This window comes from Meriones unguiculatus, assembly GCF_030254825.1.
Source record: "Meriones unguiculatus strain TT.TT164.6M chromosome Y unlocalized genomic scaffold, Bangor_MerUng_6.1 ChrY_unordered_Scaffold_23, whole genome shotgun sequence".
In the NCBI taxonomy this organism is placed as follows: Eukaryota; Metazoa; Chordata; class Mammalia; order Rodentia; family Muridae; genus Meriones; species Meriones unguiculatus.
The window spans coordinates 13,387,805-13,407,191 of record NW_026843709.1 but is presented as its reverse complement, the minus strand read 5'-3'; the positions used below and the strand labels follow the sequence as shown (position 1 = coordinate 13,407,191).

General features: G+C 40.0%; 1 non-coding gene across 1 annotated transcript; it reads right to left on the bottom strand.

The window, feature by feature from the left end:
* Positions 1-17,769: 17,769 nt before the first annotated feature.
* On the bottom strand, positions 17,770-17,876 carry LOC132651631 (U6 spliceosomal RNA). Its single transcript, XR_009589217.1, has one exon. It is a non-coding gene; the product is annotated as a U6 spliceosomal RNA (small nuclear RNA).
* Positions 17,877-19,387: the final 1,511 nt, after the last annotated feature.

The following is a 19,387-nucleotide window of genomic DNA, read 5'->3' as shown; positions in this document are numbered from 1 at the left end:
CATCATCACCTTCATCACAGATTTTCTTTTGTTTTTATTTATTACTATTTGTTCATTTTGTATGCCCTCTGCTATGCACTCTGTTCTCAGTCCTACCAACTCTCCTTCTTGAACTCTTATTCCCATTCTTATTTCTCTGAGAGGGGAGGTTGTCCTTGTCCTTCTATCTGACCCTAGCTTATGAGGTCTCATCAAGGCTCTCTGCAACATCTTCCTCGATGGCCTGAACTTCAGGGCATTGTTTTCCTTCTGTCCTCAATTCCCTATACTTAGGACACTCTTCCTACCTCCTCTCAGGCAGGCTAGCAGAGAATTGAGGGAGGAAGAATTTCAAAGGGAAATGCCATTTAGAGCTGGGTGTTTTAAGGTCTCTCTCTGAATAATATCGGACTGTGCCTCTATGTATCCATTCCCATTTGATGCAGAATGAAGGATCTCTGTGGATCCAATAGGATGTTACTGATCTATCAGTTGAGTGCATAGAGCAATATATTTTACAACAGCAGCATGAATTCCTTTAAAATTTCCATAGGATGTGCTGCCCAACAACTCAAATAACTGCCACCCAATTCCCCTAGTAGAAGACTAGTTTGTTCACAATTAAATGCCCTGTTGGAACTTTATCCACCACTATTTGGAGATCTACTAATAAGAGAATACATACCATATTTGTTTTCCTGGATTTTAGTTACTTCACCAAGGATGATTTTTCCTTGTTCCATCCATTTGCCTGAAAATATCATGATGTCATTTTCTTATCTGAATAATACTCTGTTATGGAAATATTGTACATTTTCCCCAATGGAGATTCTCAGTCCTGTTCTTTAGAACTTAGGAGTTGATGGGACTTTAATCATTGTATTGAATGAAAAACTATCAGGATAACCTTGTTCTTTTAGCCTAGAAGGTCCTCCACCTATTTCTAATTTCTGGTGATTTAAATTGCAATATCCACTTGAAGCTCATCTATTTATGTCTAGTCCCCAGTGAGGAAATGCCTGGTAACACCTAGGAGGTATGGCCTTGTTAGATAATATAATTCTAATTATATTACAAGAGGGTGTACTGTGATGTTGATATGCCAATGAAAATGACCAGACAGAATGTATCCTTTCTCTCTAGGTCTTTGTCACATTCCATCTTTGTTTCTGTTGGTCTCAGTCTCTCTATTTCTGAATCTGTCTCTCTCGCTCTTTCTCTCTCTGTCTCAGTCTGTTTCCCTCCCTCTGCCTGCTGCTTGTGGTTCAGTATGAAAAGCCCTCAGTTTTGCTGAAGGAGTATAACCAGATGACTGCTTGATGATGTGACATCATTGATGGTCTCCATAAAAATATAAGCAAGGTACCAATTAAATGCTCTTAGTTCAAAGAGATGCCTTGGTCAGGGAGCATTTTCACACCAAGTAATTCACTGACTGAGGTCTTATCTGTGCATTTAACAAATAAAAATGGAATCTGATTAATGTAAAAATGACATGTCAAGAACAATAGACTTTATTAATGACCCCCAGAAAGAAATATGTGATACTTTTCCTGAACTAAGAGTCTTAGACACAGGAACTGACATCTCCTGTGTTGTGTGCTTTCAGCTGCCCAGAATGAGGCATGTAGGGCTGACCACAGTTTCTCTTATGCATGCTGTCCAATTGGCCCTTTTAATACATGGCTCCTGAAACTCTTATTGGCTTTCACCTGTTTCTTTTTTGTTGTTGTTGTTGTTGTTTTTTTATTTTTATTTTTTTATCAGTTACATTTTATTAACTCTGTATCCCAGCCGTGTCCCGATCCCTCATTCCCTCCCAGTCCCTCCCTCCCTCCCTCCCTCATCTCCACCGTGCCCCTTTCCAAGTCCACTGATGGGGGGGACCTCCTCCCCATTCATCTGATCCTGTTTTATCAGGTATCTTCAGGACTGGCTGCAAAGCCCTCCTCTGTGGCCTAACAGGACTGCTCCTCTCTTCGGGGGTGGGGAGACCAAAGAGCCAGTCATCGAGTTCCTGTTAGAAATAGTCCCTGTTCCCCTCACTTTGGGAAACCAATTGGTTACTGAGCTACCACAGGCTACATCTGAGTGGAGGTTCTAGGTTATGTCCATACATGGTCCTTGGTTGAATGTCAGTCTCAGAAAAGACCCTGTAGTACTTGAAGTCCTAGCCAGAGCAATAAGGCACAGGAGGCTTTCACCTGTTTCATGACATCATTCTCCCTCTCAGGAATTCAGCACCTGAGAGAATATTGAGGTTTCCATGGAGATGAATAAACAAACTTTCTTCAGTGTTCATTATCTCTGATCCTGTGCATATGTGACTTTTTCTTGTGAAACCTAACAAGCCATTATCTCATCCCTTTATGCAGATCCCATACCTTTACTCCTGTTTACTTCTGTGACAATGTCATGTAGGAAATGAATATTTAATGTTTATTTAACAGGACATATTCCTAATAAAGGAAACTTTAAAGTGGTGAGGGATTAAAGGGAATATATTGAATGACAAGGTGGTCTCCTATTGTGGTCTTGGATCTGAAATTTCCTAGGTTGTGACTTTGAACTGAGCAATTCCTCACATACTCACTATATTAACCTTCACATTTTTATTGATATAATAGTCTGGGAGGGTGAAGGGATCTTTGGGGTATTAAGTCATTATGAGCAGGATAATGAAAAGGAAACAATAGAATTGCTGGGACGGGTTTTGCTAATATAGAGTATGATTGGTGTATGTAAATGGAGAACTGAACATCAATACACTTTTTGACAGCTGGTGCTCTTCCACAATAGTTTTGTCAATGCTCTATGATCAGGCTTGTATTGACTGACCTGGCTAGATCAGGAACTGTGTCCTCCTGATTGGTCACTGAGGAACCCTCCTGTTTCTGGAATTTACAGTTAAAACTGGGCCTTCAGGACAGAGAAATTGGTCCATTTTATATGCCTAGGATACATTAGCATCTACGTCCTTCATACAAAATCTCTAAAAGTATTGTTAGTGCCAGAAATGCTTGATCAGAGTTGCCACCTGAGGTCATGGGGTCAGAGGTAGATGGGTAACCACTAGTTCATGTACAGGAGTTTGTGGTGCTGGGAGCCAAAGCTATCTACTGAAGCCTAAGTCAATTAGTGAGTCAAAGCTATCTAGTGGAGACAAAAGGTGTTTACTAGGGCAAAGCCAAATAGTGAGCAAAGGTCATTTAGGGAGACCTAAAGCTATTTAGTGAAAGTTATCTAGGACCCTAATTCATGGGTGATAGACTGTGAGGACATCCATTTCTTAGAGCATCCATGAGAATACATCCCTATGGTATCTTGCAGGTACCCTATTTAACACATGAAAGCACTCTTCCTGTCTCCTACAGCAGCTAATTACCTTCCCCCTTTTCCTGCCTTCTCCCTATATAAGTTGGGTAAAAATTTCTAATAAATGAAGCCTTGATCAGACAAACAGACTTGGCTTCCTTCCTTGTGTTTCTTGTTCCTCCTTCCCCGTTCCTTCCATTCTCCTCCCTTAGGAACCCCGTTGAAGTCCCGATGGTCAGGGCACTGTGATACTTAATGAATTCCTCAAAAGCATGCCATACAATGTCAGAAATCTGTCCTCCTTTAGCAGAATCATTTCTCTGTTAAAAGTTATTGTAAAAGTTATATTATTTTTATTGATTATGTAATTTCACATAAGATACTTTACACTCCTTTTCTATCGATACCAGGTTCAAATATCTACCCATTTGTAACATTAAAAATTTTGTATTTTTAAAATACATCAATTGAAGTATGTGTTGTTCACATACTCGTTGAAATATGAACAAAGTCTCAGGGCCAAGTCACTTAAAGAAAACTGAGTTCATCCTTGCCATATCCTGTCACACCCAAAAGAAGAAGCCATCAGTCCTAAAGATATGTACACTTCATCAACTTGATAACAGTTTTTCTCTTGTATTTATTTATTACGATTTGTTCACTTTGTTTCCCCTCTGCTGCCCCTCTCTCTTCTCCTTCCAGTCCCACAGTCTACTCTTCTTTTTCTATCCCTCAGCCCTTTCTCTATTTCCCAGATAGGGTAAGTTCTCTCCGTCTATATGACCCTAGCATATCAGGTCTGATCGAATCTGACTGCATTATCTTCCTAAGCAGCCTAATTCTTACCACATTGTTCTGCTTGTGTCCTTGATTCCCCCTACTTATGACACACTTCCTGCCTCCACTACTTCAGTCTGCACAGAGAACTGATGTAAGAGAGAAATTCATAGGGAAATACCCTTTAGAACTGGGTGTTTAGAACTGGGTGTTTTAAGGTCTCTCTGTACATAATGTGGGTATCTGTATGCAATCCCATTTGATGCAGAAGGAAGCATCTCTGTGGATAGAAGGATATGGCAATGATCTAACAGGTGAAGGCAGACAGCAACATCTTTAAATAACAACAGCCTGGGTTGCTTGACAATTTTCATAGGATGCCCTTGCCCAACAACCCAATTAACTGACATCCAATTCCCATAGTGGAAGACAGTTTTGGTAACAATTAGATGGCCTATTATAACTTTATCCACCACTATTAGGAGACTTCCTAATAAGTGAATACATACCATATTTGTTTTTCTGCATTTTAGTTGCTGAAGCAACTAAACAGGATGAAGCAACAACCAGGATGATTTTTCCTGGTTCCATTTATTTGCCTAAAAATATCATGTTGTCATTTTTTTTAACAGAAAAATATTCCATAATGGAAATACTGCACATTTTCCCCTAAGAAGATTGTTCATCCTCTTCTTTACTTGTTGGAAGTTGCTGGGACTTCAATCATTGTATTGAATGACAAAGTATCAGGAAAACTATGTTCCTTTTCCAGAAATCCCTCTATCTTCTTCCACTTCCTGGTGATTTGAGATGCAATATACACTTGAAGCTCTTCTATTTAAATGTGGAGACCTCAGTAAGAAAATGTCTGGAAAGGGTTATGAGGTATAGCCTTTTTAGATAAAATAATTGCTTATGGAGTTATATTATAGGATAGTGTACTTTGAAGTTATTGCCATTGAAGATATGCCATTGAAAGTGACCAGACACACTGGAGTCTCTGTCTCTCAGTCTCTGTCACTTTATGTCCTTGTTTCTGCTGGTCTCAGTCTCTCTATTTCTGAAACTGGCTCTATGCCTTTCTCTCTTTCTCTCTCTCTCTCTGTGTCTGTCTCTTTCTCTCTCTGCCTATCACTTGTGGTATGAAAAGCTCTCAGTTCTGCTGAAGGTGTACAACTATATTACTTCTTGCTGATGTGATTTCCCGGATGACCTCTGTAAAAATATAAGCAAGGAAGGTCCCAATTAAGCACTTTTTATTCAAAAGTTTGCCTTCATAAGAAATCATTTTCCCAGTAAGTAATTCATTGACTGAGGACATATCTGCACACTTAACAAATAATAATGGAATCGGTGATAATGTGAAAGTTACATGTCAAGGACACATAACTTTATTAATGACCATTTTAAAGAAATATGAGACACTTTTCCTGAACTAAGAGTCTTGAACACAGGACTCATCTCTGGGTTGTGTACTTTCAGCTGCCCAGATTGAGGCATGTAAGGCTGCTCAGCCTTTCTCTCATGCAGGCTTTCCACTTGGCCCTTTTTATGTCTGGCTTTTGAAACTCTTAATGGCTTCCATCTGTTGCATGACATCATTCCATCTCTCAGCCAAACAGCACCTGAGAGAATCCTGAGGTTTCCATGGAGATGAGTAAACAAACTTTCCTCAATATCCAGTATCTCTGATCCTTTACACACATGACTTTTTTTTTGTGAAACCCAACAAGCCTTTATCTCATCTTTTGTCCAGATCTCACAACCTTTTCTGTTTATCTCTGTGACAAGGTCAGGTGGGAAATGAAACTTTAATGTTTATTTAATTGGATAGTTTCCTAAGTAGGGAAGCTTTAATGGGATGTGGGGTTAACATGAATGTACTGAATGACAAGGTGTCTTCTACTGTGCTCTTGGATCTGAAATTTCCTAGGTTATGACTTTGAATTGAGCAGTTCCTTATGAACTCACTAAATATACCTTCATATTCTTATTAATATAATAGGTTCTCATGTTCCAGGGTTCTCGGGTATATTGAGCCTTTATGAGCAGGAAAAAGAGAAGGAAATGAGACAATTCCTGGGACTGTTTGGCTTGAAGAAAAAAAAAATATTGGTGAGTGTTAAATGAGAATTGAGGGGCAGTAAACTCTTTGAGTGCTGGTGCTATTCCACACTAGTCTTGGCAAACCTCTATGAGCAGGATTGCCTTGGCTGACCTGATTGGATAGATAGCTGTGGTGTACATAGTGTTCAGTGAGGAATCCTTCTGGTCTTGGTGATTGCAGTTAAAACTGGGCCTTCAGTTCAGAGAAGTGGGTCAGTGTTATACATCTAGACCACAAGAGCATCTGTTTTTTTCTGCTGTGGTTCTCCAGATAAACACTCTGCATGTAGTGTTAGTGCCAGGATTGATACTTTAGAAGTGTCACCTAAGCTTGTGGGGTCTGGGTAACCACTAGTTCATTGCTAGGATACTCTGCTACAAAATGAATTCCTGGAAAACAAAGTCAAAATCTGCCCTCCTTTAGTGGAATCTTTTCTCCATGTTAAGAGTCATTGTAAAAGTTGTCAACATATTACTTTTATTGATTATGTGGGGATTTCATTAAATATACATTACATTCCTTTTCCTTTGCTCCCAGGTTCAAATTCCTTCCCCTTTGTCACACTAAATTTATTTTTTTTTCTTTAAAATACACCAATTCAAGTATGTGTTGTTCATATACTCAGGTCAACATGATCAGAGTCTCAGTGCCAAGTCCCTAAACAAAAACTGCACCCTTCCTTGCTGCACCCTGGCACTCCCCCACCAAGAAGAAGCCATCAGATCTGAAGTGTTCTATACTTTATCACCTTGATCATAGTTTATTTTTCTTATGTATTTACTTATTATGATTTTTTCATTTGGTATCTTCTCTTCTGTTCCCTCTCTCTTCTTCCTGTATACCCAGCCTCATTCTTCTCCCCCTATATCCTTTCTAAAATTTTCCTGATAAGGGAGGTCCTGCTCCCCCTTATAACTGACCTTAGCTTATCAGGTCTCCTCAAGGGTGGCTGCATCATTTTGCTCAGCAGTCTGATTCTCAGGTCATTGTTCTCCTTGTGTCCTAAATTCCCACTACTTATGGCATTCTTCATGCCTCCTAACATGCAGGATTACCAGGGCTATGAGGGGAGGAAAAATCCCATTTAGAGCTGGGTTCTTTACCGTCTCTCTCTACATAATATCATACTGTGGGTCTCTGCATGCAATCACATTTGATGCAGAAGGAAGCATCTCTGTGTAAACAAGAATATTCCACTGATCTATCAGTTGAGGGCACAGAAAAAAAAATTAATAATAACGCCTGGGTTGTTTGAAGATTTCTGTAAGATGCCTTGACCCAACAACTCAAATAACTGCCACCCAATCAGTGGTGAAAACTGGTTTGGTCACAATACATGGCCTATGGGAACTTTATCACCCACTATAAAGAGACATCCTAATAAGTGAGTACATACCATGTTTGTCTTTCTGTATTTTAGTTACTTCACCCACAAAGATTTCTTTTGGTTCCATCCATTTAGCTGAAAAATATCTTGATGCCATTTTCTTACCAGAATAATACTCCACTATGGAAATGTTCCACATTTTCCACTAAAAGAGATTGTCAGTCCTATTCTTTTGTCCTTGGAAGTTGCTGGGACTTTACTCATTGTATTGAATGGAAAAGTATCAATATAACTATGTTCTTTTATCCTAGAAGTTCCTCCATCTTCTTTCACTTCCTATAATTTGAAAGGCAATGTCCCCTTGAAGTTCATCTATTTACATGTGAGTCCCCAGTAAAGAAATGTCTGGTAAGGGTTAGGAGTTATGGCCTTGTTAAATAATATAATTCCTATTGTAGTTATATTATAGAATTGTTTGCTCTGAGGTTGATATGCCAAAGAAAGTGACTAGATAGAATGGAGTCTCTGTCTCTCAGTCTCTGTCACTTTATATCTTTGTTTCTATCTTCATCGCTCTATTTCTGAATCTGTTTATCTAGCTCTTTCTTTGTCTCCGTCTGTCTACCTGTCAGTTGTGGTTCAGTGTAAAAAGCTCAAAGTTCTGCGGAAGGAGTACAACAAGGTGACTGCTTGCTGCCTTGACTTATTAAATAGTCTCTGTGAAAATATAAGCAAGGTCCCAATTTGCATTTAACAAATAATAATGGACTCTGAGATAATGTGAAACTCACATGGCAAGGACGAGTAACTTTATTAATGACCACTTGAAAGAAATATGTGGCACTTTTCTGGAACTAAAGTCTTGTATACAGGATCTTTGATGCCTCCGTTGTGCTTTCAGCTGCCCAGATAGCAGCTTGTAGGACTGGTCAGTCTTTCTCTCAAGCACAATGTCCATTTGGCCATATTAAGAAATGACTCCTGAAACTCTTACTGGCTTTCACCTGTCTCTTTGCATTATTCTTCCTCTTAGCCAATCAGCACCTGAGAGAATGTTGATGTTTCCATGGACATGAGTATACAAACTTTCCTCACTGACACTGCACACATGTGACCTTTTCTTGTGAAACCAAATAAGCCTTCATCTCATCCCTATATCCAGATCCCACACCTTTACGACTGTTTACCTCCGTGACAATATCAGGTAGGAAATGAAACTTCAATGTTCATTTAATTAGACAGCTTCCTTTGTAGGGAAGATTTAAAGTGATGTGGGATTAAGAGGAATGTACACAAAACAAGGTGTTTTCCTAATGTGGTCATAGATGAAATTTCCTAGGTTGTGACTTTCACCTGAGAAGTTACTGGTGTACTGACTAATTGTAACTTTACATTCTTACTGATATAATAGGCTGGTAGCATCTAGGGTTCCCTGTGGTATTGAGTTTTTGTTTTTTTCTTTTAATTTTTCATCAATTACACTTTATTCATTCTGCATCCCCCCATAAGCCCTTACCACCTCCCCTCCCAATCCTACCCTCCCTCCTCCCTCTGCATGCATGCCACTCCCCAAGTCCACTGATAGGGGGGGTTCTCCTCTCCTTTCTGATCTTAGTCCATCTGTTCACATCAAAAGTGGCTGCATTGTCCTCTACTATGGCCTGGTAAGGCTGCTCCCCCGCAGGGGGAGGTGATCAAAGAGCAGGCCAACAGATTATGTCAGAGGCAGTCCCTCTTCACATTACTATGTGACCTAATCGGACTCTGAACTTCCCTGGGCTACATCTGTGCAGGGGTTCTGGGTTATCTCCAAGAGTAGACCTTGGTTGGAGTATGAGTCTCTGGGAAGTTCCCTGTGTTCAAATCTTCTTGTTCTGTTGCTCTCCTTGTGGAGACTCTGTACTCTCCAGCTCTTACCATTTCCCAGTTCTTATATAAAATTCCATTCACTCTGCCCAACAGTTGCCCATCAGGCTCAGCCTCTGCTTTGAGAGTCTGTAGGGCAGAAGATTTCAGAGGCCCTCTCTGGTAGGTTCCTAGGTTGTTTCCTGTTTTCTTCTTCTTCTGATGTCCATCCTCTTTGCCTTTCCAGATGGGGATTGGACATTTTTGTTAGGGTCCTCTCTCTTGCTTAGTTTCTTTAGATGCACAAGTTTTAATGGGTTTTTCCTATGTTATATGTCAATATGAGTGAGTACATACCATGTGTGTCTATAGCTCCTGGGACAACTCAGTCAGGATGATCCTTTCCAGATCCCACCATTTTGCTGCAAATTTCATGATTTCTTTGTTTTTCATTGCTGAGTAATATTCCATTGTGTAGATGTACCACAATTTCTGCATCCATTCTTCAGTTCAGGGGCATCTGGGTTGTTTCCAGCTTCTGGCTATTACAAATAAAGCTGCTACAAACATGGCTGATCAAATGTCCTTTTTGTGTACTTGAGCCTCTATTGGATATATGCCCAGGAGTGGTATGGCTGGAACTTTAGTAAGCGCTATTCCTAGTTGTCTGAGAAAGCACCAGATTGATTTCCAGAGTGGTTGTATAAGTTTACATTCCCATCAGCAGTGGAGAAGGGTTCCCCTCTATCCACAACCTCTCCAGCATGTGTTGTCACTTGAGTTTTTGATCTTGGCCATTCTCATGGGTGTAAGGTGAAATCTCAGGGTTGTTTTGATATGCATTTCCCTAATGGCTAGTGAGGTTGAGCATTTCTTTATGTGCTTCTGTGCCATTCGGTATTCCTCTACAGAGAATTCTCTGTTTAGCTCTGTTCCCCATTTTTTAACTGGATTACTTGGTTTGCTGCTTTTCAGCTTCTTTACTTCTTTATATAGACTGGATATGAGTACTCTGTGAGATAAAGGGTTAGTGAAGATTCAGTCCCAATCTGTAGGTGTCACTTTGTTTTGAAGACAGTGTCCTTTGCTTTGCAGAAGCTTTTCAGTTTCATGAGGTCCCATTTATTGATTGTTGCTCTTAGAGCCTGTGCTGTTGGTGTTCTGTTCAGGAAGTTTTCTCTTGTACCAATGAGTTCTAGGGTATTTCCCACTTTTTTTTTTTCAAGCCAATTTAATGTGTCTGGTTTTATGTTGAAGTCTTTGATGCACTTGGATTTCAGTTTTGTGCAGGGTGATAAGTATGGATCTATTTTCATTTTTCTACATGTAGACATCCATTTGGACCAGCACCATTTGTTGAAGATGCTTTATTTTTTCCATTTAGTGGTTATGACGTCTTTGTCAAAGATCAGGTGTCCATAAGTGTGGTGGGTTTATTTCTCGGTCCTCTGTTCGGTTCCAATGATCTACGAATCTGTTTCTATGCCAGTATTATGAAGATTATAAAACTGTTGCTCTATAGTACAACTTAAGATCAGGGATGGAGATAACTCCAGATGATCTGTTGTTGTACAGGATTGTTTTAGAGATTCTGGGTTTCTTGTTATTCCATATGAAGTTGAGAACTTTTCTTTCCATGTCTGTAAAGAATTGTGTTGGTAATTTGATGGGCATTTCATTGAATCTGTATATTTCTTTTGGTAAGATGGCCATTTTTACTATGTTAAATTTGCCCAGCCATGAGCATGGGAGATCTTTCCATCTTCTCATATCTTCTTCTAATTTTTTCTTCAGAGATTTGAAATTTTTTTCAGACAAGTCTTTGACTTCCTTAGTTAGGGTTAATCCAAGGTACCTTATATCATTTGTGGCTATTGTGAAGGGTGTTGTTTCCCTAATTTCTTTCTCAGCCCTTTTGTCTTTTGTATACAGGAGGGCTACAGTTTTTTTTTTTTTTTTTGAGTTAATTTTTTATCCGGCCACTTTACTAAAGGTGTTTATCACCTGTAGGTGTTCCCTGGTAGAGTTTTTGGGGTCACTCACGTATACTATCATATCATCTGCAAATAGTGATAATTTGACTTCTTCCTTTCCAATTTGTAACCGCTTGATCTCCTTCAACTCTATTGCTCTAGCAAGGACTTCCAGAACTATGTTGAAGAGATATGGAGAGAGTGGGCAGCCTTGTCTTGTCCCTGATTTCAGTGGGATTGCTTTAAGTTTCTCTCACTTCAGTTTGATGTTGGCTATAGGCTTCCTGTATATCGCCTTTACTATGTTTAGATATGTGCCTTTTATCCCTGATCTCTCCAATACTTTAAACTTGAATAGATGTTGGATTTTTTCAAAGGCTTTTTCAGCATCTAGGGAGATTTTCATGTGGTCTTTTTCTTTCAATTTGTTAATATGGTGGATCACATTGATGGATTTACGTATATTGAACCACCCCTGCATACCTGGGATGAAGCCTACTTGGTCATGCAGGATAATATCCTTGATGTGTTCTTGTATTCAGTTTGTAAGTATTTTGTTGAGTATTTTTGCATCAATGTTCATAAGGGAGATTGGCCTGAAATTCCCTTTCTTTGTTGATTCTTTGTGAGGTGTAGGTTCTAAGGTGACTGTGGCTTCAAAGAATGAGTTTGGTAATGTTCCTTCTGTTTCTATTTTGTGGAATAGTTTGAAGAGAATTGGTGTTAGCTCTTCTTTGAAGGTCTGGTAGAATTCTGTTCTGAAGCCATCAGGTCCTGCGCTTTTTTTGGATGGGAGGCTTTTGATGACCTCTTCTATTTCTTTGGAGGATATAGGACTATTTAGTTGATTTACCTGGTCCTGCATCAGCTTTAGTAAGTCAAATTGATCAAGAAAATTGTCCATTTCATTTAGATTTTCAAATTTGGTGGCATATAGACTTTTGAAGTAAGTCCTAATGATTGTTTGGATTTCCTCAGTGTCTGTAGTTATATCCCCCTTTTCATTTCTGATTTTGCTGATTTGGGTGGTGTCTCTCTGCCTTTTAGTTAGCTTGGCTAAGGGTTTCTCTATCTTGTTGATTTTCTCAAAGAACCAGCTCTTGGTTTCATTGATTCTTTGAATTGTTTTATTTGTTTCCAATTGATTGATTTCAGCCCTGAGTTTGATTATTTCCAGCCGTCTACTCCTTCTTGGTGTGTCTGCTTCTTCTTTTTCTAGGGTTTTTAAGTGAGCCATTAAGGTGCTTGAATGAGCTGTCTCGAATTTCTTCTTGAACGCACTTAGTACTATAAACTTTCCTCTTAGCACTGCTTTCATTGTGTCCCACAAGTTTGGGTATGTTGTGTCTTCATTTTCATTGAGTCCTAGAAAGACTTTAATTTCTTTCTTTATTTCTTTCCTGACCCAGTGGTCATTTAGTAACAAGTTGTTCAGTTTCAATTTGTGTGTATACTTTTTGCTATTTCTGTTATTGTTGAGGTCCAGCTTTATTCCACGGTGATCCCACAGGATACAAGGGATTATTTCAATCTTCTTGTATCTGTTGAGGCTTCCTTTGTGACCCATTATATGGTCTAATTTGGAGAAGGTTCCATGAGGTGCTGAGAAGGTAAATTCTTTTGTGTTTGGGTGTAAAGTTCTGTAAATGTCTGTTAGGTCCATTTGATTCATGACCTCTGTCAGAGACATTGTTTCTTTGTTTAATTTCTGTTTTGTTGACCTGTTCTTTGTTGAGAGTGGGGTGTTGAAGTCTCCCACTATTAATGTGTGGGGATCTATATGTGCTTTAAATTTTATCAATGTTTCTTTAACAAATGTGCGTGCTCTTGTATTTGGGGCATAGATGTTCAGGATTGTGATGTCTTCCTGGTGGAATTTTCTCTTGATGAGTATGAAATGTCCTTCCCCATCTCTTTTGTTTAATTTTGATTGAAAGTCTATTTTATCAGATATTTGAATGGCTACTCCTGCTTGCTTCTTGCATCCATTTGCTTGGCAAGTCATCTTCCAACACTTTACCCTCAGGTAATGTCTATCTTTGTGTCTTAGGTGTGTTTCTTGTATGCAACAGATTGCTGGGTTTTGTTTACGTATCCATTCTGTTAATCTGTGTCTTTTTATTGTAGACATGAGTCCATTGATGTTGAGAGAGATTAATGACCAGTGGCTGTTAGATCTCTTGATTTTGATGTTGGCTGTGGTCATCAGGTTCTGTGCTTGGGTGCTTTTTTTTTTACTGAAGTGAGGTTATTTATTTCCTGTGTTTTCTTGAATGTAGCTAGTTTTCCTGGGTTGTATTTTCCCTTCTAGTGTCTTCTGTAATGCTGGATTTCTTTGTAGGTATTGTTGAAATTTGTTTTTGTCATTGAATATCTTGTTTTCTCCATCTATGAGGACTGAGAGTTTTGCAGGGTATAATAGCCTGGGCTGACATCTGTGTTCTCTTAGTGTCTGCATGATATCCGTCCAGGCCCTTCTGGCTTTCATAGTCTCTGTTGAAAAGTCTTGGACGTTCTGTGTCAGGAATTTTTTTTATTTAACATTTTCTTTGACAGATACATCGATTTCTTCCATTGTATCTTCTACACCTGAGATTCTTTCTTCCATCTTTTGTAGTCTGTTGGTTATGGTTACCTCTGTAGTTCCTGTTTTCTTCCCTAGATTCTTCCTTTCCATTATTTCTTCCATTTGTGTTTTCTTTAATTTTTCCAATTCTATCTTCAGGTCTTGAGTTGTTTTGTTTACTTCCTTCACCTGTCTGATTGTACTTCCCTGTTTTTCTTTTACTTCCTTCAACTCTGTTTCTTTTATTTTATTCAGTGCTTTAAGCATTTCCTTTCTAAATGCCATAAACTGTTTGGCTGCAGCTTCTTCTTTTTCTTTATGGATGGCAATATTCTGTTTGAGTTTATCTTCCTCTATGTCTTTATGAATCTTATTTGTTTCCTCTGTTATCATCTTCATGAGCATACTTGTTAGGTCATCTTCTTGGATTTCAGTTATGGTGGGGTGTCCAGGGCTACTTGCCCCTGGGTAACTGGGTTCTGGAGATGCCATATTGCTCTGTCTTTTATTGCTTGAGCTTTTACGCTGGCCTCTACCCATTGTACTATCTTAGGTGTTTGGAGTTATTTTCTGGTGTTTCCTGGGGATCCTGTGGTGGAGAGAATCCCCTTTGCAGAAAGCTGGTTTTTCCTGAAGGATGTCTTCTCAGCTTGTGTTATCAGTTGAGTTTTTCATCTTGAAAAACTTACACCATTCTGATGGGTGTAAGGTGAAATCTCAGGGTCTTTTTGTTTTGCATTTCCCTAATGGCTAATGACATTGTGCATTTCTTTAAGTGTTTCTCTGCCGTTTGATATTTCTCGACAGAGAATTCACTGTTTAGCTCTGTTCCCATTTTTTAACTGGATTACTTGGTTTGCTGCTTTTCAGCTTCTTTAGTTCTTTATATATACTGGATATCAGTCCTTTATCAGATAGAGGGTTGGTGAAGATTCTTTCTCAATCTGTAGGCAGTCGTTTTGTAGTTCTCCTTTTCTATACACCAATCTTATTCTGTTTTAGCTAACAACTCCCAGGAATTTTCTAGTTTGCTTCTTTTTTCCAGTTCTTAAAAACTCAATACCCTGGGAGGGGCAAGATGGCAGCGCCGGGAGGACTCTCATTCTGAGCAGCAGCAGCAGGATCAGCACAGTGACCAGTAATCAGAACTCGCGGCCATAAAACACAGTCATTGTGTTTCCCAGGGGAGAGGATACCCCACGGTGGGGGATTCAATCAGCTTCTAACTCACCCAGCTAAACCGCGGAAGAGATCCTGGTTCTGCCAGAAGCTTGGCTGCCGGCCACCAGCCCCAGCCCCAGCCCAGAGCCACAGGCCAGTGTCTGATCTCAGAGCACTCAGCCGACACCCCCAGCCTGAAAAGATCCCTGGAAAATTACTCAGCTTAGGGAGGCACCCAGGCTCCCAAAGGCCGCAAAGGCAGACACAGGCAGTTTCTGCGCACCAGACAGCTGGCAGAGACTGAGCAGCCATCACTCAGTTGTGCTCCAGGCACAGGCAGTTTCTGTGGCCAGCCAGCTGGCAAACACTGAGCAGTGTGCACCAGGGCAAAAAAAAAAAAAAAAAAAAAAAAAGACACTGGCATTCTGTGTCTCCAGAGAATCCACAGGGAAGGAAGGAAACTGTACTGACTTAAGTCACCCAATCCTTCCTTAGAAAAAGTCTAGCAGACCAGTGTGGCCGAGGCACCATCACTCAGCTGTGCTCCAGACACAGGCCCAAACAGTTGCTGCGCGCCTGATGTCCAACTGGGTCACAGCAGCTGATCATTAAATTTACAACAAGAAACCCAGAAACAGGGCAGCTGCCCTCAGGACTTCCTGGGTGAGAAGAGAACCCTCTCCACTAAGAAAGACCACAGTTACCATTCAGGTCTATATCTCTGAGGTGAGAAACTCCTGAAAAAACACCAGCCATCCAGGGACTATACCCAAATGGGAATGTAAACTTGTACAACCAGTCTGGAAAGCAATCTGGTGCTTTCTCAGACAACTAAGAATAGTGATTCCTCCAGACCCAGCCATACCACTCTTAGGCATATTTCCAACAGAGGCTCAAGTACACAATAAAGACATCTACTCAATCATGTTTGTAGCAGCTTTATTTGTCATAGCCAGAAGCTGGAAACAGCCCAGATGCCCCTCAAATGAATAATGGATGCAGAAATTGTGGTATATCTACACAATGGAGAATTATTCAGCAATGAAAAATAAGGAAATCATGAAATTTGTAGGTAAATGGTGGGACCTAGAAAGGATCATCCTGAGTGAGCTGTTTCAAAAGCAGAAAGACACACAGGGTACTCACTTAGACAGTCATAACATAGTACACACCTAATAAAAACTGTACATCTAAAGAAACTAAGCAAGAGGGAGGACACTATGCATGAGATGCCTCAAATTTCTTCTTGAAGGCACTTAGTGCTTTGAATTTTATTTTTAGTACTGCTTTCATTGTGTCCCATAAGTTTAGGCATGTTGTGCATTCATTTTCATTGAATTCTAGGAAAACTTTAATTTTTTTTATTTCCTTTCTGACACAGCTGTCATTTAGTAGCAAGTTGTTCACTTTCTATGTGTGTGTAGGCTTTTTGCTGTTTCTGTTGTTGTTAATTTCCAGCTTTATTCCATGGTGGTCAGATAAAATACAGTGAGTATTTCAATCTTCTTGTATCTGTTGAGGCTTCCCATGTTACCAACTCTAGTGTCTATTTTGGAGAAGGTTCCATGAGATGCTGAGAAGAAAGTAATTTTTTTTTGTGTGTGTTTGGGTGTAAAGTTCTGTAAATATCTGTTAATTCCATTTGATTCATGACCTCTGTTAGAGACATTGTTTCATTTCTATTTTGTTGACCTGTCCTTTTTTGAGAGTAGGGTGTTGAAATCTCCCACTATTAATTTTTGGGGGTCTATTTGTGCTTTAATTTTATCACAACAGATTGCTGGGTCTTGTTTTTGCATCCATTGTGTAAGTCTGTGTCTTTTTATTGGAGAATTGAGTCATTTCCTGTTGGGAGAAACTAATGGCCAGTGGCTCTTTGAGCTTTTATTTTGATATTGGCTGTGGTAGTAAGTTTGTGTGCTTGGTTGCTTTTTTTTTCTGCAATGAAGTTATTTCCTGTGTTTTCTTGAAAGTAGCTTGTTTTCTTGGGTTGTATTTTTCCTTCTAGTGTCTTCTGTAACACTGGATTTGTGTGTGGGTATTGTTGAAATTTGTTTTTGTAATTGAATATCTTATTTTCTCTGTTTATGAGGACTGAGAGTTTTGCTGGGTACAGTAGCCTAGGATGACATCTGTGTTCTCTTAGGGATGCATGATATCCACATCCATCCAGGTCCTTCTGACTTTCATAGTTTCTGTTGAGAACTCAGGTGTGATTCTGATGTGTTTGCCATTAGATGTTAATTGGTATTTTTCCTTGCAACTTTTAGTATTTTTCTTTGTTCTATATACATACTGTTTGGATTATTATGTGATGGGAAAATTTTCTTTTCTGGACTAATTTATTGGGTGTTCTGTAGACCTCTTATATTCTTATACTCCTCCCCTTTATGTTGGGAAATTTTTTTCAATGATTTTGTTGAAAATATTTTCTGGGCCTTGGAGGAGGGAATCATCCTTTTCCTCTATTCCTATTATTTTTAGGGTTTGTCTTTTCATGTTGTCTTGAATTACTTCGATGGACTGTGTCAGGAATTTTTTAGATTTAATGTTTTCTTTGACAGATACATGATTTCATCCATTTTGTCTTCCACAGGTAAGATTCCTTCTTCTATCTCTTATAGTCTATTGTTTATGCTTATATCTGTAGTTCCTATTTTCTTCCCCAAGTTCATTCCTTCTACAATTTCCTTTATTTGTGTTTTCCTTAATTTCTCAAAAAAATATTGAATGCTACATGAATTTGTGTGTCACGCTTGCATAGGGATCATGCTAATATTCTCTGTATTGTTTCTGTTTAAGTATACATGCTGCTGAAGTGAGCACCACACATTTCTTAAAGTAAACATTAATAAAGGCACATGTCCTTGACTTGTGAGTTGTACATTTTCACAGTTTCCATTACTGTTTGTTAAATGCATGGATATGTCCTCATTCACTTAAATATTTTCTGTGAAAATGCTCACTGACCAAGGAAAATCTTTGGAAAAAAAAGCATTTAGTTGGGACATGGCTTATATTGTAACTAAGAAAATCCATGATGTCATGTCAGCAAGTCCTCATCTTGTTGCAGTCCTTCACCAAAACTGAGAGCTTTTCATACTGAACCACAGGTGGCAAGAAGAGAGAGGTAGACTGAAAGAGACAGAGAGAGAAAGAGCAAGAAAGAAACATCCAGAAATAGACAGAGAGCAACAGAAACAAAAACAAAGTGTAGGGGGAAGATGGAGGTGCTGGGACGACTCTCATTCAGACCAGCAAAACAGCAGGATCGGAACAGTGACCAGCAGTCAGAACTCGAGGCCATAAAACACAAGTGATTATGTTTCCCAGGTGAGAGGATACCCCATGATGGGGGATTCAATCAGCTTTCACTCACCCAGCTAAACTGAGGAAGAGATCCTGGTTCCACAAGGTGCTTGGTCACCAGCCCAGAGCCACATGTCAGTGAGTTCTGATCACTGTCCCAGACTGAACTGTGGGTACCACAACATCAGAGACTGGAATTTCCAGTCAAGAGATAATCCCACAGTGCAGAAAAAGATTGGGACCGACCTTAGGTCACCTAGTCATCCCATGGAAAAGACTCAGGTTCTGCAGGCACCCAGAAGCCAGCCCAGAGCCAGAGCCAGGGACCAGACGCCAGCACAGAGTCCTGCCTGCACACCTGATTTGCTTTCCCAGATAGAACCGTGGGCCCCATGGCACAAGAGACCAAGTTTCTCTGTTGGGTGTAAACCCACAGGGAGGAGAATGGTTGGTCTGATCTCAGAGCACACGACTGATACCACCACCCCAAAAAGGTCTCGGGAATAGTTACCCAGTTTTGGCAGATGCCTAGGCACCCAATCGCCAAAAAGGCAGAAAGGCAGAGCCACATAAGTCTGCGCCTGCAGGTTCTACTTGCCATCACAGACAGAAAGGCTGTCCTCAAAGCAAAGACTGGGTGTCCTGTCAGGAGGAAACCCCACAGCGGGGGTATCATCAGGTCCAATGTTCAGGACACCCAGCACCAAAAGACTTTCTGGATTCAAGCAGACTCTAGGCTCTAGCCTTCTATTGCATGAGTGAGAAGCATGCTCACCTGCCTTTGTGGAGTACCACTAGGGCACAGGGGCACACAGCTGCATCCTCAGATGTACAAAAACCAGAGAGCATTACAGCAGTCCTCAGATACTGTGCCAAAGATCAATCAGTTATCCCTAGCTAAACTGACAAGACTATGGGAATCCCTGGTTCTTCAAGAGGGCTGCACCCAACAATTACACCTTAATAGCAACAGCTGCTGCTCCATAAATTCAGAGCAAGAACCCCAGCAGCAGGGTAGCCAACACCAG